This window comes from Chiloscyllium plagiosum, chromosome 2 (assembly GCF_004010195.1).
Source record: "Chiloscyllium plagiosum isolate BGI_BamShark_2017 chromosome 2, ASM401019v2, whole genome shotgun sequence".
Taxonomy (NCBI): domain Eukaryota; kingdom Metazoa; phylum Chordata; class Chondrichthyes; order Orectolobiformes; family Hemiscylliidae; genus Chiloscyllium; species Chiloscyllium plagiosum.
This window is the reverse complement of record NC_057711.1, coordinates 58306918-58334553: the sequence shown is the minus strand read 5'-3', so window position 1 is coordinate 58334553 and position 27636 is coordinate 58306918.

Below are 27636 nucleotides of genomic sequence, written 5' to 3'. Positions count from 1 at the left end.
ATCTATGTCACTCTGTAACCTACAACATCCTTCGGCACTATCCACAACTCTGCCAACCTTAGTGTGTTATCCGCAAATCTATTAACCCATCCTTCTATGCCCTCATCTGGATCATTTATAAAAATGGCAAATGGCAGTGGCCCCAAAATAGGTCCTTGCGGTACACCGCTAGTAACTGAACTCTAGATGAACATTTCCCATCAACCACCACCCTCTGTCTTCTTTCAGCTAGCCAATTTCTTATCCAAGCCATTCAATCACCCTCAATCCCATGCCTATGTTTTTTGAGCAATCACCTACCATGGGCAACCTTGTCAAACGCTTTATTGAAATCCATACATATCAACCACTTTACCCTCATCCACCTGTTTGGTCACAATCTTAAATAACTCAATAAGATTTGTGAGGCACAACCTACCCTTCACAAAACCGTGTTGACTATCCCTAATCAATTTCTGGGACTTTACTCAAAAGAGACAGTTTATGATAAATTTACTTACACACGGTAAATAGACTTTTTAATGACCACCTTCATTGTGTGGAACAGGATGACTTTAAATTCATTTAATTGGTAAGAACAGTTTTTGTTATCTAAATCTAATAGCCTTTGAGAAGGTGATAGAGAGCCTCTATCATGAACAGCTGCAAACCATGCGGAGATGGTACATCCATAATGCTGTTAGTGAGGGTCTTGTGGCACACTGGTAGTATCCCTACCTCTGGGTCAGAAGGCTCAGGTTCAAGTCCTATCTACTCCAGAGTTATGTCATAGCATCCCTGAGCAGGTTGATTTAAAAATATCTCCACAATATTGTTCAGAAGAGAGTTGCAGGATTCTGACCATGCAGCAGTGAAGGTACAGTGATGTTTTCCGAGTCAGGATGGAGAAGAGCTTGTAGATGTATCTGCTGCCCTTGTCCTTTTAGATGATAGAGGTTACAGGTTTGGGAGGTGCTGCCTCAGGAATGTTTTGTGACTTGCTGCAGTGCATCTTGTTGGTAGTACACATTACTGCCACTGTGTATTGGTGATGAATGGAGAGAATTAGTTTAGATTAGATTCCCTATAGCGTGGAAACAGGCCATTCAGCCCAACAAGTCCATACCGACCCTCTAAAGAGTAACCCATCCAGACCCAATTCCCTCTGACTAATGCAGCTAACACTATGGGCAAATTAGCATGGCCAATTCACCTGACCTGCACATCTTTGGATTGTGGGAGGAAACCAGTGCACCCAGAGGAAACCCACGCAGACACTGGGAGAACGTGCAAACTCCACACAAACAGTCACCTAAGGCTGGAATCAAACCTGGGACCATGGTGCTGTGAGGCAGCAGTGCTAACCACTGAGCCACCGAGCCACCATGCCACCCTTGTTCATTGATTGGATACTAATCAAATAGTTTGCTTTTTCTTAGATGGTGCGGATCTTCCTGAGCATAGTTTATGAATTGGAGCAGTCGCTGGCTAAAGACCTGCAGTTCATACTATTACTTTCAGTGAAGGAAGGTGTCCTCTGTTTTAATCCAGCAGAAGTTAACAAGCTGCCTTGACTGATTTTTGCACATTTGTCAAGCAGCAGTTTATGAATGTCTAAGTGATAAAAATCACTGAAGCTCTTTTCATGCAGGCCTCGCAATTCATAATCTTCTCAATGGAATCTGAAAAACAAATAGAATGGACAGAGAATACATTTTCAGATTCGCCCATATGCAAAGAATGATTGATGAAACGCATGTGGCCTTGAAAGCACGTTGGACAATGCTACCTTTTTAATTTCATTAATAAAAACAGTTTGCATTCAATAAACAACTGGTTTAGATTTGATCCAGATCAGCTGAGCTGCCAGGCTACTGCACTCGAGCCTTGAAACAGTCAAGCAGCATTCTGACACACCAGTCCTGATGGATTCATCAGGATAAGTGTCAGGTGATCATTGATATTCTCAGCAGTCATGCATAATTCCTGTACATTTCTTAAAAATCCAACACCTTCTGGAATGCTGCCCCTGGATGGCCTGGAAATGCACCATGAATTCTGTCCCTTCAGAATCAGCGTTTCACCTTCAGGTTCATGGTCTTTTGTTTCCACCAACCTTACTCTGTGCAACAAATTATAAATGAAAAAGCAAGAAATAATCAGCATAATCAGCCCATCAGCTGCGAGAGAAACACAATTTACAGGTGGAAAGCCAAGGGCTGGATTCCAGCAGCAACCCAACAGAACCATTTCCAACAGCCCATTGTGATTACGTTCTTATCAAGGAACCCACTGGTGGCTGTTAGCCCATCTCCCCCAGCATAATTTCCTGCAAGATCTCCTGTAAATTGTTGCCCCATTAGAGGCTGATAGCTCTCCAATACCAGCGGGGCCACCGGATGTGGTGGTCATTGTTAGTACTGCCGATGAGTCAAAGTGCAGGATCACCCTGTTATCGAGAAGAGATAGATGAAACTGGATCAATGGTTTAGCTGGGGAGCCCAGCAAGAGGAAGGAGAGGATGGTCAGTTTAAGGTTTAAGGGAGGTTAGCCCACTGGGAAAACCCTTTCCATTGGACATGGACTACTCGAGTAGGATGGATTCCTCAGCAGTCTTCAGGCAAAATTAACAGTTGCTCAAAAGGAGTGGGACCTGACCACCGCTAGTCAAATATCTATTGCCACAGGATGAACCCTTAAATGCCAATTAAATAACTTCTAATGGCCTCTAGTAGGAAAGACCATCCTTGGCACTTTCCCCTCTAACTTTAATCTGGAGAGTGGGCAACATGATAGCATTTCCACCTCAAACCTTCTCCTTTGCATCCCATCACACAGTCAATTCTGCACAAGGTTTTAAATCAATCAGCTGTCCTCAAATTGGAACGATACTTTTCCCATAGCTTAAATTAGAAAGCCCAGGTAGCTAATCTCAGTCCTGTTCTTGAATTGCTACACTTTTGAGGTTTGTGACAACTTTGTTGAAATAATTTACCATCTTTCTAGGTTCTAATGTAAGTACTATGCATAATACAAATTTCTATTTGTTTAAACAAATTTCAATATTTTATATAGTTCAAATGGGACATGACTAATATTTAGCTGAAAAGAGTAAAACCTAATTTCCATATGATGTGTTTCATTGTGGTGTGTTCCATTCTTTTTAATATAATGCATATGAGACTGTAATTGACAAGCTATTTCCAAATGAATTGTATACATCTGGGTGGCTTATCACACAGAGTAAAGAAAGGATTCGATTTATAAGCTTGCACATGATAATAAACACTCCAAATTATTTGTGGAGTTTATTCTTTTCTACTGCCATATCAATTCAGATCCTAATTAATTCAGCTGTTGTATTACTGATAAGGGAGTGCTAACAACAAATGACACTGGTTTACAAAACACATTGACATGGTTTCATAAAGATAGGCTTGCAATTGTTTTTCATGTTTTCTTCATCCGAGGTTCATTAGGGATTTTCTCATTCAGAGTGGAGGGGCTATGTTCATCCATTAGGATCTGCAAGTAAGTAATATCTGCAACATGTAGATATTTGTAAACTAGATTTGGGTGGTCCAATTAAAAATAAAGAGTTAATGGTTAGGAATATTGCAGCAACAGCAACGATACTCTGTGTGTGTGTGTGTGACATTTTCTGCTTCACAATAGTGTCGCTTTTAGCAAAGAATTATGTGAAAGGGGGTTAGGGAATTGAGCTAAGAAGAAAACCAATAGCATTTTGGAAACTGTGCTGGAGGGTATACACTGATAAGTGATCTATCATGTCCTAAAACAATTACCACCATGAACTAGTAATATATTCTTAAGATCATTTAACCATGTCTCTGTGCAGATAATTACAATTCTTATGTTTAGAGCCACAAAGCCTGAAAACAATTCATGGTAATAATATTAAACATTCAATTGATTATGATAAAAATATTGATGCTGCAAATATTATCGAACCTTGGGCACTACCAACTCTTGGATGGAGGTCCATTGGATTCACCTTATTAGACATAACAAGAAGTAAAAATAATACTTGATACCCCTGATTATAATTGTTTTAGATATAAAATGGTACATACTATTTGCACAATGCTGAAGTACATATTTATTCTCTAATTGACTTAGAATTATTTTTATCTCATTAGAATATCAACAAATTTATCTAAAGTAAGCTGGTTGTTTTAAAGGAATGTTAGAATACCTGTAAGTAATGCCAGTCTGAGTGAAAATTATTAGCTGTGGAACTTTCATTTAACAATATAAGTTAGACCATTTTAATAAGTATTTTTCATTCCTTCTGAAGTATTGCTGAAGTACAGGTCTGCAGGATCTGGTTAAATATTGTTTGCTTTGGAGCCATTGTGAATATGAAAATGTTTGCAGGTTGTTCAGCTATAGTAGAGGGAGGCAACACATCTCTACAAATCTCTTCAACAGGCATCTGCACAAACAGAGAATCAATGAATAGAAATCAGAAAAACGAACCCTGGGCATTTTTTTTCATAACTCAAGGATACCAAAGTTACATCTCTCTCAGTCTCTTGATTGAGATCACCTAATATGGGATCTTCTTAAAAGATCATTTTATTTTTACGTGACAGATTGTGATCAGCTGGCTGTTTTAGATTTATTTCTGGTTTGTAGATATTATTACAAACCTCTAGAACCTGAACCCCGACCTACTGGGTCCGAGGTAGGGACGATATTGGCAAATGGAATTCAATCTGGGTAAGTGGGAGATGATGCACTTGGCACTTAATAAAGAAGACAAGGGAATACATGATGAACAGTTTGACCCAGCGATGCACCAAGAATCAGAGGGACCTTGGTGTGCATGTCCACTGGTCACTTGATTAGAAGCTGAAACTTTATTGCTGGAACAGCACAGCAGGTCAGGCAGCATCTAGGGAACAGAAGATTCGACGTTTCGGGCACATGCCCTTCTTCAGGAATGAAGAAGGGCATGTGCCCGAAACGTCGAATCTTCTGTTCCCTAGATGCTGCCTGACCTGCTGTGCTGTTCCAGCAATAAAGTTTCAGCTTTGATCTCCAGCGTCTGCAGACCTCACTTTCTCCATTTGATTAGAAGGACATGTAGATAAAGTAGTTGAGAATGGATATGGGCTATTTGCCTTTATTAGCAAAACATAGAATTTAAAAGCAAGGATGTTATGCTGGACCTATGTTAAGTGTTGGATGTTTAACAACTATTGTCGAGAATGTGGTGCTGGAAAAGCACAGTCTGTCAAGCAGCATCTGAAGAGCATGAATGATGAAGGGCTTCCTGATGAAGGGTTTATGCCCAAAACGTTGATTCTCCTGCTCCTTGGATGCTGCCTGACTCTTGGCTCTAATCTCCAGCATCTGCAGTCCTCACCTGCTAATAGCTGGAGTGTTGTGTATGGTTCTGGAATCCACATTATAGGAGGGTTTTGTTTGCACTGGAGAGGGAGCAGAGGAGATTTACCAGGATGTTGTAGGGGCTGGAGAGTTTCAGTTATGAAGAGACATCGGATACTCTGGAGTTGTTTTCCTTGGAGCAGAGGAGACTGAGGGGGATATGAATGAGAATTAAATGATTGTGAGGGGCATTGACAGGTTAGACAGGAAATAACTTTTTGTCCTAATGGAGGGATCAATGTCTGCAGTCATTGATTTAATGTAAGGGGCAAAACGTTTAGCGGGGTTGTGAGGGAACGGTTTTCACCCAGAGAGTGGTGGGAATGTGGAACTCACCAACTGTAAGGGTAGTGTAGGGAGAAAGCCTCTAACACTTAAGAAATAAAGGTGGACAAATACCCAGGACTTGATCAGGTGTACCCGAGAACTCTGTGGTAAGCTAGAGAAGTGATTGCTGGGCCTTTTGCTGAGATATTAGTATCATCGATAGTCGCAGGTGAGGTGCCAGAAGACTGGAGATTGGCAAATGTGGTGTCACTGTTTCAGAAGGGTGGTAAAGACAAGCCAGGGAACTATAGACCAGTGAGCCTGACCTTGGTGGTGGGCACGTTGTTGGAGGGAATCCTGAGGGAAGTGACAAAGAGGGGCAGAGCAGTAGATGTGATCTATATGGACTTCAGTAAGGTGTTCGACAAGGTTCCCTATTGGAGACTGGTTAGCAAGGTTAGATCTCATGGAATACAGGGAGAACTAGCCATTTGGATACAGAAATGGCTCAAAGGTAGAAGACAGAGGGTGGTGGTGGAGGGTTGTTTTTCTGNNNGCCAATGGGCTGAGAAGTGGCAGATGGAGTTTAATTCAGATAAATGCGAGGTACTGCATTTTTGGGAAAGCAAATCTTAGCAGGACTTATACACTGAATGGTAAGGTTCTAGAGAGTGTTGATGAACAAAGAGACCTTGGAGTGCAGGCTCATAGCTCCTTGAAAGTGGAGTCGCAGGTAGATAGGATAGTGAAGAAGGTGTTTGGCATGCTTTCTTTTATTGGTCAGAGTATTGAGTACAGGAGTTGGGAGGTCATGTTGTGGCTTTACAGGACATTGATTAGGCCACTGTTGGAATATTACGTGCAATTCTGGTCTCCTTCCTATCAGAAATACGTTGTGAAACTTGAACGGGTTCAGAAAAGATTTACAAGGATGTTGCCAGGGTTCGGAGGATTTAAGCTAAAGGAAGAGGCTGAACAGGCTGGGGCTGTTTTCCCTGGAGCGTCAGAAGCTGAGGGGTGATATTATAGAGGTTTACAAAATTATGAGGGGCATAGATAGGATAAATAGACAGTCTTTTCCTTGGATTAGGGGAGTCCAGAACTAGAGGACATAGATTTAGAGTGAGAGGGGAAAGATATAAAAGAGACCTGAGGGACAAGATTTTCATACAGAGTGTGGTACGTGTATGGAATTAGCTGTCAGAGGAAGTGGTGGAGGTTGGTACAATTGCAACATTTAAAAGGCATCTGGATCTGGATGGCTATATGAATAGGAAGGGTTTGGAGGGATATGGACCGGGTGCTGGCAGGTGGGACTAGATTGGGTTGGGATATCTGGTCGGCATGGACGGGCTGGGCTGAAGGGTTTGTTTCCATGCTGTACATCTCTATGACTCTAAAAGTATTCAGATGTACATCTGTGGTGCCAAAGCTTACATGGGCCAAGCACTGAAAATGGGATTAGAAAAGGTAGGTGGTTATTTTTGACCAGCACTGACTCAATGGGCCAAAAGACCTTTTTCTGAGCTGGAGATTTCTATCACTCTATTACCACCACATCACAACAGCCCTCCCTGCCTGCTTTATATATAATTAATGAAGTAAAAGTGGAAGAGAAGTAAAATGTGCTGCCAATCTGATCCCATCATCTTCCTGCTGAATGAGTCGGGTTTAAATTGCTCCTTTAAATTGTATGACTTATCTACATTGGCTTTTATGAGCTTTTAAAAAATACTGTGTGGTTTTGAATTGGTGCAGTTGATTGAATTACAAGAAATAACATTCCTTAAAACGTTGTATTTGCAAACTAAGGGAGAATTAGAGCCCTGATATAGAGGTGAGAATGGAGCTGTGGGAGCACCTAATGTTGCACTGCCAGTTTGACAAGCAGCATCAATCCACTGACCTCCACACCCCCCTGAGCTGTTTTGTTGCAGGTCGGTTTAGGGGGAAATGATCAGCTTGCATACAGCTTTAATGGAAATGTGAGGGACAGTTGAGGCCAATTATCAGAGGTGGATTGTAGATTCCTCTGCAATTTCATGGCATGGCAGCTGCCAGGATGTAGCCTCCCAGAAGCAGGCTGTGGTGGTGGTGGGCATGTTGAGGGCAATATTCCAGGCTAACTTCAAGGCCTCTGTTTCCATGGATACAGCTGTGACTGCAGACCCGCTCAACAGAGGGATTCCTACTAATGATGGCCCAGCAGGAGGGGGTCTAATTGGAAAGTTTTTTAAATGGTGGTGAGAATTCACCTCCAAGATGACATGTATTCTCCCTTACCGGAAATGAAAAACTGCAACTCCACATGCTCGCTATTGGCCTCCAGCTTCGAAAGCCATCCACTGTCCATAATAGGAACAGTGAGCATGCCCTCTGGCCACTAATAGGCCATTTCAGGGAAAGACGATGCTTATTGCTGGCTCAGTGCAGGGTGGGAACCCATTTGGTCCTGGCATTGTTGTCATAGAGTCAGACAGCACGGAAACAGAGCCTTTAGTCCAACTAGCCCGTGCCGACTGTGTTCCAAAACTAAACTAGTCCCACTTGGCTGTGTTTGGCCCATATGCCTCTAAATTTTTCCTATTCATATAATTACCTGAATGTCTTTTGGATATTGTAATATACTTGCATCCACTACTCTCTCTGGCAGTTCATTTGGCGCAAAAACCACCCTGCATAAAAAAAGTTGTTCCTCATGTCCTTTTTAAGACTTTCTCCACGCACCTTAACAATACGCCTCTAGTTTTAGACTCACCCACCCAGGGAAAAGGCCCTTGTTATTCACCTTATCTATGCCCCTCATGATTTCATAAACCTCTGTAAGAGCACCTCTCAATCTCCTATGTTCCAGTGAGAAAAGTCCCAGCCTATTTTTATAACTCAAACCCTCCATTCCCAGCAACATCCCTGTAAATCTTTTCTGAACCTTCCCCAAATTAATAAAATCCTTCCTACAGCACGGAGACCAGAACTGGGCACAGTACTCTGGAAGAGGCCTCACCAGCGCCCTGTACAATCTCAACATGACATCCCAACTCCTATAGTCAAAGGTCTGAGCAATGAAGGCAAGTGTGCTCAACATCTTTTTAAGCACCCTGTTTACCCTGTGCCACAAATTTCAAACAATTTTGCACCTGAACCCCAAGGTCTCTTTGTTCAACAACACTACCCAGGGCTGTATCATTAATTGTATAAGTCCTGCCCTTGTTTGTTTTACCAAAATGCAATACCTCACATTTATCCAAAATAAGTTTGATCTGCCATTCCTCAGCACATTGATATAATTGATGAAGATCTTTTTGTAATCTTAGATAATCTTCTCCACTATCTACTATACCAACAATTTTGCTGTCGTCCATAAACTTACTAACCATGCTTCCCATATTCCTATCCAAATCACTGATATAAATGGCAAACAAAAGTGGACCCAGTACCATTCCTTGTGGAACACCACTGGTCTCAGGCCTCTAGCCTGAATAACAATTCTGCACCACTATCTTCTATCTCCTACATGTCAAGTCCTGACTCTGAAACCAAAACCTTGCTTCAGAGAAACAGATCTTATATGTAATGATCTCTGCAATTGCCTGATTATTATTCTTAATGAGATCAATTAGTGTAATAATTAAATAAAGACAGGTCAAAGTAAAATGTTGGGAGGCAGGATAGATATTAATTGTCTTCAATCACTGTTGTCTATGATCTACCTCAGTTTAAAGTTTTTGTTCATGGGATGTGAATTTTTCCTGGCGTTATTGTCCCTCTCAATTACATGTGAAAAACTGGTGTTGTGTCACCTATTTGAATTAATATAGTCGCTGAGTCACTTGCTGCTGAATTTCCAACCTCTGACCTACTCTAGCAGCCTCAGTATTTATGTATGTTCCATAAGTTAGGTTTCTGTCCATGATGATCACCTTTGCTGTTAATGAGAGGAGTGCTCAGCGATGGATACAGTGAATCATTATGACAAAGTGATCAGATTTTCTCTTTTTGGAAATGATCATTGTCGGGTGTTGTGTGATACAAATGCTGCTTGCTACTTATCTGTCCAAGGTCTATGTTGTTCAAGTCTTGCTGTGTATTAAATTGGAATGTTACATTGTCTAAGGATTTACAAATGATGCTGAACCCTATGAAATCATCAGTGAACATTCTGACTTCTGACCTTACCATGGACAGATTATCGTTCAGCTCTTCTTCCATGTTTAGTTGAAGAATAATATCTAGAAACATTGCTCTCACCAGGGACTGATAACTTTTCAAAAATAAATTTTAGATACTTGTTATTAATGGAAGTAATTATGCCAAAAGATTCAGGTTTTAAATAAAAACTTTTACTCCATAAGAATTAAACAAGCAAATGCTCCTAGCTTAGTACTATATTCCATAAAAGACTTACTCTGAATCAAAAAATCTTAACAAAACACTACCAAAAACAAAGTGTGCCACAGATTTCAAGAATTCACACTGATTCTCCTCAGTATTTCCACCATGTTTCAAGGAATGAATTCCACCAGCAGCCAGCTAGTTAACAGGGTAGGACAAATCCCATCCAGCCATGCCTGTTTAAGTTTCCATGTTGTTGGGTAGATGCCAGTTTTGTAGTTGTACGGAAACAGCTTGGCTAGTTCTGGAACATACATATTTAGTGCTACAGCTGAGTTATTTTTAGGGTTCTTGGTCTTTGCTGCATCTGGTAAATTCATCTGGTTCGTGATATCACGTGGATTAGATTAGATTAGAATCCCAACAGTGTGGAATCAGGCCATTTGGCCCAACAAGTCCACACCGATCCTCTGAAGAGTAACCCACCCAGAGCCATTCCCCTACCCTAACCCCTGACTAATGCACCTAACACTGTGGGCAATTTAGCATGGCCAAGTCACCTGATCTGCACATCTTTGGTTTGTGGGGGGAAACCAAGCACCCAAAGGAAACCCACGCAGGCCTGGGATGAATGCACAAATTCCACACAGACAGTGGCCCTAGGTGGGAATCAAACCCAGGTCCCTGGTGCTGTGAGGCAGCACTGCTAACCACTGAGCCACTGTGCCACCTTACATGTGAAGTGGAGTAGATCCAATTTACTGAAATCTGTTTCTGTGATGGTGGGGACGTCAGAAAAAGATTGAGATATATTATCCATTTAGCATCTTTCGCTGAAAGGGTTGGAAACAATTCAGAATCATAGAATCATTACAGTGTGGAAGCAAGCCATTCAGCCCATTGATCCCACACCAACCTTCCAAAGAGCATCCCATACAGAACCAATCCCTCTCCTGTACTTCCATCCCCTCCCCTGCTCCAATCCTATCCCTGTAACCCTGCATTTCCCATGGCCAATCCAATTAAGCTGCACATCTTTGGACTGTAGGATAAACTTGCTTATTTCCCTATTTCACCAGTAGAAAGAAAAGTATGTATATTTAGTCTATAGTTTCATGACACAGATATAGGTAGCTTTTGACCCATCAATGCAAAGCGAAAATTGCTTTAATATCTAGAATGAGGTTTTACTTCTACACTGGACTGTAACGGAAAATGGGCACATATATTCCACTTGATTCTAAGGAATCAAATGCCTGGAATAGTTTGGATCCTTCTTCAATTGACTGCATTTTCAATTGGCGAAAGAAACAGACATTCCATAAGCAGAGGACAGAAGTTCAAGTTTAGATGTGGGAATCTGATCAGACTGTTTAATTTTCACTAAATTATAAAGAGGGTGGTGAATATGTAGAACACATTGCCCGGGGAGATAGTTGAAGTGATTAAAAATAGAAAGTCTTGTAAAAAGATGAAAGACAGATGATTTCTAAAGTTCTACCCCTGAAATTCTAAAAGCCTGTATTTTCTCTATACACTTGACTGAGTGCGGACCTCTAACATTTTCTGTTTCAGCCATGCTAATGTTCTGGGTTACCAGATTACTATAACAGCAGTATTTCTGACATTTTCTTTAACTAACCTGGCAATACATTCAAACACCTGGTTTATTTTTAACTGTAGCACCATGGCACTGGCAGTGAACCTTCAGTAATTCATATGGTATAACACTTATATCCTTGCCCTGCTCAACAGCACTGAGCATGCAACTTTGCCTGATATAAAAAACCTTGAGGTTAACTTTACCAAAGTATATTATGGGGTGGCACGGTGGCTCAGTGGTTAACACTACTGCCTCACAGCACTAGGGTCCCAGCTTTGATTCCAGCCTCGGGCAACTGTCTATGTGGAGTCTGCACATTCTCCCCATGTCTCTGTGGGTTTTTTCTGGGTGCTCCTCCCACAGTCCAAAGATGTACAGGTCAGGTGAATTGGCCATAGTGTTAGGTGCCTTAGTCAGAGGGAAATAGGTCTGGGTGGGCTACTCTTCGGGGGGGTTGGTGTGGACTTGTTGGGCCGAAGGGCCTGTTTCCATACTGTAGGGAATCTAATCTAATATTAGATTTATTTCTACAAAAGTTCATTATCTATCTATAAACCCATTTCCCCACTGCATCCATTCCTGTTCATGATCTAATTTATTGCTCTGAGGCAGTTATACCCATACATTCCCTTTATATCATTTATGAAATGCTGTGATGTTTCCTCAATGCCTTCATCGAAAATCCTGATGAAGATAATGAAGAATAACAGTCCGAAATAGCATAGAATCTCCCTCAGCCCTCACCACTAAGAGCAACCTTCTCTTCACAAGAATGAGACATTTCTGTCCAATTGAATGACTGTCTGCCAATTCTTAACATCAATATTTTTTGTGCTGCACTTGTCAAAAGATTTTCAAAAATCAAGTGTCATCCATCTTAGTAACTTTCTCAAAACATCTAATCTAATATTTGTGACAAAATCTTCTCTTCCAAAAGCCCCATTGATTGGAATTTGATTGTAGACCAATTACTAGAAGTGATCCATAGAAATACACTAACAAACAGTCTGACAGAGATAGAGAGCTGTTTACGATAACCAAAAGACATAAGAGCAGTAATGGGCCTTTCAGCCCATTGTGTCTGCTCTGCTGTTCAGTGAGATCATGGCTGATCTGGTAATCTTCAACTCCACTTTCCAGCCTTTTCTCCAGAAGCCTTGATTCAAAGAAACAAAATAAAGAAAATTTACAGCCCAGGAACAAGCACTTCGGCCCTCCAAGCCTGAGCCAATCCAAATCTACTGTCTAAACCTGTTCCCCAATTCCTAAGCATCAGTATCCCTCTGCTCCCCACTTACTTGTGCATCTGTCTAGGCACATCTTAAATGAATCTACTGTGCCTGCCTCTACTACCTCTGCTGGCAACGCGTTCCAGACACCTACCACCCTCTGTGTAAAGTACTTGCCGCGTGTATCCCCCTTAAACTTTTCACCTCTCACCTTCAGTGATTAAATATCTGTCTCACTCACCCTTGAATATATTTAATGGCCCAGCCTTGACAGACCTTCATGGTAAAACATTTCACCAATTCACTACCCTCTGAGAAAAGAAATGACGGAAAGGCTGATAAAGCCTGTTTACTTGAAAACATGAAGACGAATCCTATCAGAGGAGATTATATGATTTATGTTGAGGTTCCTAGTTCTGGCCAGGACTGCATTTGTACCTACTTTAGACCATAAGATAAAGGAGTAGAATTAAATCATTCAGCCCATCAGGTTTGCTCTGCCATTCGATTATGGTCGATATGTTTGTCAATCCCAATCTCCGGCATTCTCCCCCTGTAACCTTTGATCTCCTTACTTCTCCCTGTAACTCTTACTGATAAAGAACCTATCTATCTCTGTCTTAAAGACCCTCAATGAGTTGAGCTCCACAACTTTCTGTGGCAATGGGGTCCACAGATTCACCAATCTCTGGCTGAAGAAATTCATCCCGTCACTCTGAGGCTCCCAGTGTCTCCTACTCGTGGAAACATATTCTCCATGTCCACTCTGTCCAGGTCTCTGTGTATTCTTAAAATCTCAATGAGATTCCTGTCTCATTCTTCTGCATTACATCAAGTTCAGACCCAGTGTTTTCAATTGCTCCTCTTTGATGCTTTTTAAATTGTGGTATATTCTGGGCTGAGGAGTGGCAGATGGAGTTCAACCCTGCCAAGTGTGAGGTTGTCCATTTTGGAAGAACAAATAAGAATGCGGAATACAGGGTTAATGGTAGGGTTCTTAGTCAGGTGGAGGAACAGAGGGATCTTGGGGTCTATGTACATAGATCTTTGAAGGTTGCCACTCAGGTGGATAGAGTTTGTAAGAAGGCCTATGGAGTATTATCGTTCATTAGCAGAGGGATTGAATTCAAGAGTCGTGAAGTGATGTTGCAGCTGTACAGGACTTTGGTTAGGCCACAGTTGGAGTACTGTGTGCAGTTCTGGTCGCCTCACTTTAGGAAAGATGTGGAAGCCTTGGAGAGGGTGCAGAGAAGATTTACCAGGATGTTGCCTGGAATGGAGAGGAAGTCGTACGAGGATAGGTTGAGAGTTCTCGGCCTTTTCTCGTTGGAACGGCGAAGGATGAGGGGTGACTTGATAGAGGTGTATAAGATGACCAGAGGAATAGATAGTTAGACGTTCGGCACAACATCGTGGGCCGAAGGGCCTGTTCTGTGCTGTATTGTTCTATGTTCTATGTTCTATGTTCTATATATCCTATAATGTATTTCTAGTAACTCAGTGTCATCTTTTGTATTAAGGATTGATGCAAATTACCAATTTAATACCATTTCCAAACAGTGTGTGATTGCCTGAATTTGGCATGAGGAATTTCTCAATAGTTATATATGGTCTTTAATGGTTCTCTGATTCCTGGTTTTCTGAAACGACAAGATCAAATTGGGCAACAATGTATTCTTCATCTAAAGTCCTGTAATCTAATCCAACTGCAATAAAAAGGAAATTATTGAAATAGCCAAACAACAATTAGGAGCTAAATTCATATCGTCTTACTAATATAGGCTGAGTAACTTAGGAAAAAATTTTTTTGTAAAAGTATCTAGAGTATAAATATCATAGAGTGGGAACATTATACCAAGCTGTTAATTTTTCTATTACATGTAAAGCAGATTCTGGTAATGGATTTGATTGTTTACAAAGTACCTTACATTACATTGGTCAGTGAATCACGGTATTGTGGCTGTCATGATAGCACATGTTCACAACTTGTGACTGAAATGCAATTTTCACAATGTTGAAAGACAGCCTTCACCACTATGCTGCTTACTTTATAATTACCAATATCAAAGGGCTATAATTTGTGACATATGGTGGTCTATTAATCAGCTATAATTATATTCTGCTTATTCCCTGTCATAATTCTATATCAATTTGTAATGATAGATGCTCAGAAGAGAGAACCCTCACAAAGATACTCAATCACATGCTAAAAGTTTCACTAAATTACATATCACTTTAAAATCATTTTTTTTGTGAGTTCATATTTAAATATGTCCATTTACTCATGTTTAGAATTTACTCACTGGCGTCACTGGCTAGGTCAGCATTTATTGCCCATCCCTAATTGCCCAGACAGAAACTAAGAATCAACCACATTGCTGTGGGTTTGGAGTCACATTTAGGTCAGACCAGGGAAGAATGGCAGATTTCTTTCCCTGAAGGACACTAGTGAACCACATGAGTGTTTTCCTATAATTGACAATGGATTTATGGTCATCATTAGACTCTTAATTCCAGATTTTTATGGAATTCAATTTCCATCATCTGCTACAGTGGGATGTGAACCCAGGTCTCCAGAATATTAATCAAGTTTCTAGATTAATAGTCTAGCAATACTACCACTAGGCCATTGGCAAAAATATTCAACCTTTACAAGAACAACCAATGATAGCATGTTTTATTTGGCATGTTGTTGGTAAAGGAGGTATATCAAGATGAATTGATTCAAAATGGATTAAAATTTTGTTTGATGAAGGAACATCATTTGTATCACAGAAGATGTTTTGTAAAGATATCTAACCATATGAAAGACAATGACATGCTTTGAAAAGTAGGGAGCTAATGCACCCAGCTGTCCAGGCTGAGTGTCCATAATGCTAAGTGTACTGTAACAGCAGGTTTCATGAATCAATTTTAAACAAGATGTAATTACCTGCTGTTTTCTCATCAAGATATGGGTCATCTGCCAGAATAAGAGTGAATTGCCAATTAAAATGCTCTTGCTGCACCACTGGAGAAAAAAAAAATGCCAGAAAGTCTTCATGCCTGAAAACCATATGTTTTTCACTTGAAAATTCCCAGGTGTAGTGAGAAAGGGAGGCAATCATGCATCGAATTGGATAGGTGTACATGAAAATCACAGGGACTGAAACAGGCCATTCAGTACAAATGGTCTAAATCACAGCTTACGTTTTGCTTTAGCATCCTGACAACTTACTTTATCTAATCAAACTGTATCCTTCTATTCCTTTATTTTTCATGTTGTTATCTAACTTCCTATTAAGTGCCTATGTGCTACTTACATCAACTATTGCACATGATAATGAGAGCCAAACTCCCAACATTCTCTGGTTAAAGAATTTTCTCCTGAACTCCTTCATTAGTCACTTATATTCATGGTCCTCAGTTTTGGATTTCCAACTTGTAATGCGATGATCATTTTATGAGTGTGAGATGGGAGAATGTCACACCACAAAAACCTGCTTGTTCATCAGAAGCCCACAGATCTAGGCAACAGCAGGATCAGTGGCCACAGCTGGTATTGCAGCAAACCTGAGAGTACGAGATCACATCCGACAAGAGAAATCTTGCAGTGCCAGGATCGTGAACTAGGATGAATGGGAGTGGGGAATGCTGGATGGGATATGGATGGTTGGTGCAGACAGATACAAAAAAAATTGTGAGGGGATTCTGATTGGCACAGGGACTCTTAGAAGGAGGATCCCAGCTCACCTTTCAAGGACTACACCTGCCAGGCTGCCCATCTCTCCCATGATCTTTTTAAGCAGATTCTGAATGCAACCATAATTCAAATTGATCAAAACTTTGCCTTAGTCCTTCAATGTCTCATTGATCAACAAAAAAAAAAGTATTATTTATCTTCTCCCTAACTTGGGAAATGTGGATGGAGCATGAGGGGCAAGATAGGGATATGGATATGCAGATTGGAGTCATACTGAAACACCAATACATTAACCCATTCCCTGTGGTTTAGTCAATGACCAAATGATATGCACTGTCCCCAGAGAAGGGTCTGCTCCTGATAAGGTGCAAGGAGGAGGAAGAGACATGTATATCAAAACCTGAAGGCATCAGTGTGCAATATCTCACCAGGCAGAACCTGGATCAGATGCCTCTGCTGAAGCCATGGGGATTAGGCTACACAGAAAGGCAACACAGTGAAATATGGAACTGCATCAGTGAATATTCATGGGTGTGCAAAAATCACAAATTGTTAATTTTCCAGGTTAATTTGAGTCACAAGATTTGAACCTGAGCAATGGGCATCCATTGCAAGTTGTTCCATCGTTTGAGTGACTTTTTGTGCATGTGATGAAGGGGAACAAGTGGATTCAGCTTGTGGTTACTGGATTGAATTAAATTATCCCATTATGAGGGCATCCCAGGCAACAAACTTGGAAATATTGAAAATCGGAAGAGGATGATTGGCCCTTCAAACCAGCTCTGCCAATCAATATAATCATAGACCATAGAACATAGAACAGTATACCACAGGAATGGGTCCTTCGGCCAGTCCTGTGGTAAACATGACACCAAATTCAACTAATACCTTCTGCCTACCCTTGGTCCATATCCCTCCATTCCTTGAATATTCATGTACTTATCTAAAAGTTCCTTAAACGCCCATTACATCTGCCTCAACCACCACGCATGACATATCAAGACTCTTCGAACTCTCTGTCTAAAAAAGTTGCCGCTTTCATCTCCTTTGAACTTTCCCCCCTCACCTTAAATACATTTTCGGCAAAACATTCAGACCGTCAACCCGATCTATGCATCTCATAATTTTGTACACTTCTACCAAATGTCTCCCCTCAAACTCTGCCACTCCAGAGAAAACAACCTGAAATTTTCTAGCCTCTCCTTATAGCTCATATCCTTTAATCCAGGCAGCATCCTGGTAAACCTCTTCCACATCCTCTCCAAAACCTTCTCATCCTTCTTGTAATGTGGCAACCAGATAGAGGTGTAGAGATGTATAACCCAGGAGCAGACCTTTCGGTCCAACTTGTCCATGCTGACCAGGTATCCTAACTTAATTTAGTCCCATTTACCAGAACTTGGCCCATATCCTCTAAACTGTTCCTATTGATTACCCATCCAGATGCCTTTTAAGTATTTCAATTTGTTATAAAGGTGTACGGGTGCTGTACCTTTAAAAGCTATCAAGGACTTAGAGAAGCACAAAGAGTCTGGAACAAGGTAACAATGTAACATTTGGTTGAAGCAGCTAGAGGAGCTGGGTTGCCATAAGACAAAAACAAATTCAATTACAGCCAATCAGTTTAAATTATGCCCCAAGATACCAAACTTCGACAATGTTTGAATTTAGTATTTTGACAATATTAAAACCAATTAAATGATCCAATGCTTTGGGGTATAAATATCAGACATTTTGAACAGTTAGCTAGAGCAGCAAAGAGAACAGCCGAAAGGCTAACAGATGTAGGCTACTAGTAAGAGCTCTCTGAGAGGTACCTGTCTGGAGAAGGAGTTTGCACAGAAAAAACATCGAAACTGATCTGGAGAGAGAATCTACAAAGGAAAATCTACAGAGGAAATTCAACAAAATTGACTGATTTTGAAACGTGATTAATTTTTCTGTAAATCGTAATCGGGATTTTTTTTATCGGAGTAGTATTGTAGAGGGGAAGGTAAAAGATAAGTTTAAGAGAAAGGAATTTTAAACAGTTGTTAGTTAATATTCTCTGTTAGACTTCAAAAAAAGTTGTCAATTTTTACTTTAGTAGTGACTTTTGGGATAGTTCTTCTCTCGAATTTTAACAGATTATAGCTCAGGTTGAATCTTATCTGTGTTGCTGGTTTAAATTAGCAGAGGGGTTTACCTTGTGTTGTAACAAATTGTACCAGCCTCCACCAATTCCTCTGGCAGCTCATTCCTTACATACACCACCCTCTGTGTGAAAAAAATTGCCCTTAGTTCCCTTTTAACATTTGCCCCTCTCACCCTAAACCCAGGCCCTTTAGTTCTGGACTCCCCCACCCCAGGGAAAATAACTTGTCTATTTACCCTATCCATGCCTCTCATGATTTTCATGGCTGATCTTCATCCCTTTAGCTGTGAGAACTATATCCATCTCCTTATTGAAGACACTCAATGTTTTGGCCTCAATTGCTTTCAGTAACAGAGAATTCCATAGGCCCATCAGTCTCCATAAAGATATTCCTCTTCTTCTCAGTCCTAAATGGCCTATCCTGTTAGTTCACACTGTGACTCCTATTTTTTAACTCCCTGGTCATCTTGTGTTTTCCCTGTCTAGGCCTTTTAGAATCTTTTTAGGTTTCTATGAGACCATCTACATTCTTCAAAACTCCGGTGAATATGGTTCTAATCAATCCCGTCTGTCCTCATACGTCAGTCTTGTCATTCCAAGTATAAGTCTGGTAGCCCTTCATTGCAGTCCACCCATAGCCAGAACATCGTTTCTCAGGTAAGGAGACCTGCATACAATACCCTAGGTCTAATCTCATCAAAGGCCTGTACAATTGCAGCAAGACAGGCTGCTCCTTTGCTCAAATGCTGTCACTATGAAGGCCAATATGCATTTATCTTATTCATTACCTGCATGTTTACTTTGAGCAACTGTTATACAAGGACACCCACGTCTTATTGTACCTCCCACTTCCGAATCTATTACAATTTAGATAGTAATCCTGTTTTTGTCATCAAACTTGATAACCTCACATTTATACACATTATACTGCATCTGCCATGCATTGGCCCACTCATTCAATTTGTTCACTTACACTGAAGCATCTCTACATCCTCCTCACAGTCTACCCTCCCACCCACCTTTATATAATAGGAAAACTTGGAGATACTACTTTTGTTTACCACATTTAAAACAGTGATTATGTTTAGTAAACTAGCTAGAATCTAAGCACTGATCTCTGTGGTACCCCACTTATCACTAGCTGCTCCTCAGAAAATGGCCCATTTATTGCTACTGTTTTTTTTCTGTCTGCCAGCCAGTTCCCTATCTCTCTCTGTATGTTACTCTGAATCCCATGAACTTTAATTTTACATACTAATCTCTTAAGCATGATCTTATAAACACTTTCTGAAAGTCCAAGTAAACCATATAAACTGGTTCCTCCTTATCAACTCAACTAGTTACATGCTCCTTTTGTGAAATTTCCTTTTGTGAATCCCTACTGCCTCTATCCAATCTTGTCAGTGTTACTATCAAACCTTGTATGATGGATTCTAACATTTTGCCTATTACCAATGTCAGACTGACTGGTTTATAATTCTATGTTTTCACTCTACTTCTTTATATAGTGTGGTTATATTTGTTACTTTTCAACCCAAAGCAATTGTTCCAAAGTCTATTGAAGTTTGGAAAATGACTACCAATACGTCCAATATTGGATGTATTCCTTACGTAACCTGAGGTGTAGATTATCAGGCCCTAGGAGTTTGTCAGCCTTTAGTCCTATCAATTCTCCTTACATCATTTCCTTATTATACTGATTTCTTCCAGTACCTGTCTCTCACTGGACCCTGTGATCCCCAACATTTTTTGCAAGTTATTTGTATCCTTCTTTGAGAAGACAGAACCAAAATATGTATTTAATTAGTCTGCTATTACTCTGTTCTCATTATCATTATTATTCTGTTTCTGATTGTAAAGGCCTGACATCTGTCTGCACTTTGTTTTTCTCTCTATGTACCAATAGAAGCTTTTACAATCAGTTTGTATGTTCCCCAAAAGCTTACACTTACTCTCTATTTTGTCCCTTTATAATCAATCCCTTTGTCCTCCTTTTCTGAAATCTAAATTGCTCCCAATTGCTAAATTGGGTCTGCTGTTCTTTTTGGCAGTTTGTATGCCTCTTGGTTTTAATACTACCTCTAATTTCCCTTGTTACCCATAGAAGGACCACCTTCCTTATTTTAGTTTTTATGCCAGACAGGAATGAACAATAGCTGCAATTCCATCATGCACTGTTTAAATGTTTGCTATTGCCTATCCACCATCATCTCTTTAACTCATGCACTCCAATTTGTCATTGCCAGTTAAACTATCATAGTTTCCTCTATTTGGGTTTAGGACCCTTGTCTCAGAAGCAACTATAACACTCCCATCTTAATGAAAAATTCTATCATACTATGGCCACTCTTCCCCAAGGGGCCCTTGCACAGATAGATTGCCAATTTTTCCTTTCTCAATACATAATAGCCAGTCTAGAATGTTGGCCTCTATTTGATTCCTCAACATATTGATCAGTAAAAAGCCATCTCATGCACATTCCAAGAACTCCTCTTCTATAATTATGTTGCTGATCTGATTGGTAACATGGTCACATTGCATTCCAATGCCTCTTAAAAGTTAACATATTCCATAACTTTAACTTCCCAGCACATTTCGTCATGGTTGTGATTGTTGTACTCTTGGTCTAATTGTTAAGGCAGCATCTGTTTTTGGATGTTTTATCGCATAAAAAATGTTTTGAGAACTGAATATACTCATCGTCCCATCCCAGCATCAGGGGTGGGAGTTATGAAAATTGTTGAGAAAAGGCTCCTCCCACGTTTCAGACTGTCAGTCAGATAAAGCTTCAAATATTTCAATTTGGTCATCAGTCATTGCACAGCAGATTTTAGAAGTCATGCAAGAGTGGAATTTCCATTGGAATTGGGAGGAAGGAACTTCCTACTATTAATGAAAATCCAAATGACAGTGCTGACAATATTTTTTAAAATGTCAAAACATTGAAATGTAGATGTGGAACATTCACCATAATAGCTAATTAAAAGAGGAAACTATATTAAACTGACATTAAGGAATTTGAATATGCTGGCAAGGGAGAAAGTGCATTGCTTTTCATCAACACAGCACAACATAAAATTTACAGCTTGAAGTCAATTTGAGTTCCAAACACTGGTGTTGTTTAAAACAGTTGTACTGTTACTGTCATAAGAGACATAGTAAATGAAAGTACTGGTCACTATTAGTTTTATTTGGCAGGCAACCAAATATATATTTGCAGCTTTCATTGCCTGTCAAACAATACATTGCACCCACAAATCACACCAAATTTCATATTTTGGCATTTGAAACAAATGCGTATTATAATTAAATCTACTGCTGTCAGATTTGTGGTTAAAAAGATTAGGGAGGTCTACAGATCTGACAATATCGCCCACAATGTTCTTATTGTCAATTGCTACCAATGTATTTCTGAAAATGCTTATGTGAACATCTGGGAAAGTTGGCTGATTTACAGTGCCATTCAATTCCAATGACGCCTAACATTTACAATGTCGTAAATCAGCTAACTTTAAAATGAAATGTCCTTACAGTGATGACACATAACTAATTTGACACAAAATGTGTCTTTGGAAATTTAGAAATTAACAAATACTGGTGCTGAAATTATGCATGAGATATGAATATTTATTAGCATTGTTTTGACACTAATTTAGTCCCATTCTTTTCCATCATTTAGATCCCTTACAGCAAAATGATTTGAACATTAGAGCTTTTGATAATGATCTTACAGACCCTGGGGATGCTGCACACTCTGTCAAGATCCCAATAAAATGATCCGTAATGGTTCTGGTGATTGCATGGCCTCATTGCATTTATAGGCAGGATTTTTTTAATACCAGGATTTTTTGCCCCATCATCGAAAGAGTTTATAAGGAATGCATCCCATTCAATAACAAATTCCACACGACAACTATTTAATGCCTTGTGGACCCTATCTGGACTGAGACAGGACTTTGTTTCTCACTCTGAAGGATGTCCTGCCTGCAAGGGCTGACAGCCAAGCTGATTTGTCAGCAATAATGCAAATAGACGATGCTGAAACAACTTTTGAATGTTGTACTGCCTTCATGCTCCTTGCCTGAAGCTATCTGGTGTGCTCCTCCTGCTGCTGTGAGTAACATAGCAGTGGGGACAAGATAAATGGCCAAGATTGGATGAACGATACAAAACCTCCACCAATCCCCTGTAACATGGGAGACAGTTTTGCTTTTAAAACTTGTAGGATGTGAGGGTCACCAATCGCTATTTGCTCTTAAGAAAGTGGTGGTGAACTTCCTTCTTGAACCAGTCTAAGATAGACTCACAATGGTATTACAGAGGGATTCCAGGATTTTGACTAAATACACAAAAGGAATAATGGTCAACGGCCCCAGATGTTAGTAATGAGAACTTTGCAAGGTCAACAGGGTTGTGTTTGCCATTCTCATTACTGGTGGCTAAGTCAATGCCAGATGTCCATCTGGTTTAATTCTTTTTTTTGAGACTTTATCATGATGGTTACAACTGAATGGCTTGCATGGCCATTTCAGAGGGCAGTTAAGAATCTGAGAGTCTGCCATCACATGCAGACCAGACCAGGCAAGGATGACAGATTTACTTCCCTAAAGGACATTGTGAACCAGATGGGCTTTTCTTTCTGATCCATAATGGTTTTATAGTCATCATTAGATGCTTAATCTCAGATATTTATTGAATTCAAATTCCACCATCAGCTGTAGTGGGATTTGAACCCAGGTCCTCAAAACATTATCTGGATCTCTGGATTAATAGGCTAATGATAATTCTACTAAGCTATGACTCCCATACCCATCACAACTGGGGCATGTGGGTAAGCAGCAGACAAGTTATGTCTTCAAGCGGGGTCTTGTAACATTCTGCCACTTGGAATGTCAATGCTACTGGCTCACCAAAAATTCTAGAAGTATACACCACAGAAGGTGGCAAATCAGCCTCTCATCTCTGTGCTGGAATAAAATCATATACAATGATGATTGGCCAAGTTTGAAGGGGAAGTTTCATTCTTCTGACTTGCACAGAGCAGTATTGGTGTCAATGATCAGTTAATGATAAGTTAGAAGCATTTCATATTAAATGGATGAGCTCCAAAACAGTGTTTAAACCTTCAAGAAGCCATCACTCTGGTAGAATTGAACTAGGAATGTTCATAATGAATACAAGCGAAAACGTGAACCTGCTGGCTTTCCTGAATTAAAGCTTTAGTTACCAATTTGAGTAACTATCAACAGCAAATTCATGGATGCTGCTGATATCCCAAACACCAAACTGGATGAAGCTGGACGTATAGAAACTGAGAACCATTATCACCTTGATGGCTCTGACTATATTGCCCAATTTTGTATAATGTAGAACGTTGGCTGCAGATCTTACTGCAGTTTTGTAGTACGGTTTTATGTCTGTGCCTTGGTAAATCTGAACCTCTGGGGCTAATTCACTTCAGTCAATGTCAGTTAGCTGTGGTTGAATCTGTATTTGTGATGGGTGGCAGAGCAATTAGATAAGGCAGTATTCCTTTGTTGTTACTTGATATCTCTGGCAGATCTTCCCTGTTGTTCTGTGAGGTAGTGACAGGGGAAAGCTGAAAGCAGTCCCTGTTGTCGTAAACTTTCCTCTGTGATTCTGATGCAGCTCCCATTTCAAACCTGATATGACAGAACTTGTCTCAGCTTTAATATCCCTTTATATGAATAGAATTGGTATTTGTTGGTGAATATACAATAATTAGAATTTCATCAATCACTTCAATTCAAAAGAAACCAGAAATTAACAAGGACAATAAGGCTTCCAGGCAGCACTAGTACTGTCGTTCCCTGAAAGCTCCAATACACAGAAAAACAGGCACACAAATGACAAATCATTGGCCATTAGGATTCTGGCTGACAATAACCTTTACAACAATGGCAATTTTGTTAGGGATTATAAATGGCAGAGCGTATGAGAATGTCTGAGCAGGATAAAAGCACTTATTTTGCACCTTGCAATCACATTTACCTTTGCATTGCCTACAGAGCTGAAAGGAACCGATCCAATTGTATTCTTGATTCCTTTTTGAACAGTTTTCTATCTAGCCTAAGAAGAATAATAGGTTAATTTCTTCAAATTATTGGAAAAAATGTAAACTGGTATTTTGTTGAAACATAAGGTAGTTTAGAAAGAATTCCTCTGCCGCATGCACATAAAAAAACCTTTTTGGTTCATAATTGTTCATCTCTGACATAATAAACACAAAAGCTCTACAAAATCTCATAACATTGGACAAGCCTAATATATTTCCAGAATGAGCCTCTTTCAAACATTCACATTTCAGCTGCAGTAGAACTTACAAAGCTTGGATCATTAGAATTTGAAATAGTCTATGAGTGAATGAGACCTATTGTCTCATTGCAGGAAATAGAGGTGCAACTGGCTTCCTGTTTCAGTAAAAAGGCACTTGTGTGCAGTTGCTTATTCATAACATATTTATTCCATAATGAAAAACCATACAGTTGTGAATTGTAGATTCTGTTGCTACAACACACAATTATTCTACAATACTTCCTTTATGCAACTCATTTCAATTTTGTGGAGGCATGTGCTGTTCTTCATAGACTTTGTATGAAATGACATAAATGCCATGCCTTTGGCTGCCTCATAGCTTACTCTTGAGTTTCAAAGAAAAGAATAATTTGAATATAATAAACACATGCAACTAATGCAGGATACTTTTCACATACAATCATCGCACCACTGTCACAATAAGATCAAAAAGTTTCTGAAACATCCATGTAGAAAATCGCATTCAGTGATCACATATTGATGGGAAAATCAATTGGCTGTTAGCTTTGCCCATTTTTTTCTTTGACATTGGATTGCACCAAGTGTAAAAAGGGAAGACAATTCACCTTCATCCTACTTAATGCTACTGCCAAAAACAAATTTTCACCCCAGTGATTCAATAAGAAATGTTGTATTAGAATGTTATATGAAACATGACATTGTTGTGGGATGTTGTGGATATGAGTTTTGTTTATTATTTCTTCCATTTCTCTGTTGGCACTTAAGGCATGGATGACAATCACAGTCAGTTAAAGAGTTTTGGTAATAATAATAATTCACAGTCTTCTCCTGGTTCAAGAACCTTTGGGTTGCAGAAGAGGTACCACGGTTTCATAGACAGTCGGTGGCTTATTGGACTCATGAGGCTTGAACTAAAGATCATTAGGTATAAGTTCCAATGACACCATGGTAAATGAGAAATTTGAATTCAGATAACTAAAGAAATCTGGAATGAAACATGTTAGAAATATCAATAATGGTGCCAATAGAAGTACAGAAATGATCATTGAAAAAAAAAACTGGTTTGTGAATACTCTTATGGAAGGATTCTGTCATCCTTACCCAGTTTGGTGTGTATGTGATTCCCGACCTGTAGCACTGTAGTTTGCTCCTAATTGTACTCTGAAATGATTTAGAATCCTTTCAGTTGTAACAAATAATCAGAAAAACATTCAGTGGAAATAAAACCAGATGGAATACATACCATGCCTAAAAGAAGCCTATCCCTGCAAAGTCCTCCTCACTACTGTCTGCAAGTTTCAGAGAATCGGTCCTATTGAGCCACTCAGTTCAATTAAAGAAGAGAGAAAAATGCAGAGCTTGCCAGTTGTATACATGTCCCATGAAATAATAAAGATTTTTTTAAAGTATAGAATTTGAATATTGCTGAAAAGGGAGTCATAATCTTACATTTTTTGAGGACAAACATAAGGATGCCAATTTTCAAACGACCATTGCAATTATACCATGGAGAAAGACTTTGTTGAGCCAGTAGGTTAAAATGGAGGAAGTGACAGTGAATGAAGGCTTTCCACATCTTGCTAATGCACAGGGAGGTGATGGCTTAGTGGTATTATCACTGGACTGTTAATCACAGACCCACATAATGTTCCAGGGACCCGGGTTTAAATCCTGCCGTAACAAATGGTGGAATTTCAATTCAATAGGGGAAAAAAATCTGTAAATAAGAGTCTAATGATCAAATGACACGAAAAACGCTCATCTGTTTTACAAATGTCTTTTAAGGAAGGAAACTGCCATCCTTACCTGGTCTGGCTGACATGTGACTCCAGATCCACAGCAAGGTGGTTAACCCTTAACTGCCCTCTGGGCAATTAGGGATGGGCAATAAATGCTGGTCCAACCAATGACACCCTCATCCCATGAATGAATAAACAATACTCGAATGTATTTTCCTTTGTTTGCGTACTGAGAGGTTTGTGGCAGCATTTTTCTTCCTAATTGCACAGTTTAGACTTAGTCAAAGACGGAACATTATCCAGTTTGTGCTCTTATGATTGAATTCTGTTCTCTGCTGATATTCAGGATTACTCCTCCATCCACGCTTCATGCTCTGTTTTATGTTTTTCTTCCTATTGTGAGACATTATATTATTATTCTCTTTACTAACTCACTCACAAGCACTCTATGTTTACTATACTGTGTTTCCATTCATTCATTCATTCATAAAACTGCATTGTTGTAGTACATTTTACTCTTATAAGATAAGATAAACTAAATTAAACATCCCTTCCTGGGCTGCCAAACCATTACCCTTTCTTTATATCTTTCAATTCTTATTGGTCCCATGCTGCAGACAGTGTTTAGACCTGTTTCTGTATCAAAGGCTATCCCTGAATAAGTGCTGGTACTATAACCTAGTCAGAACAATGCCATCCCCATTATTGTGCCTCCATAACTCACTTGAAACAATGGAAAGATTATAATATTAATTAGCCCTTAGTAACTGTGAGACTTGAATAAGCTACAGGCCATCAAATAGTTTCCTCCACCAGCATGTACCTACAGTCTGCTGCTTTTTATCACTTTAAAATTTCCTTATACACTACCTATTTCTATAACACCATACTACCTATTTTTAGCTTTTATTTAGGATGACCATCTTGTACAAATGTACAGATTTATACTTTTTAAATAC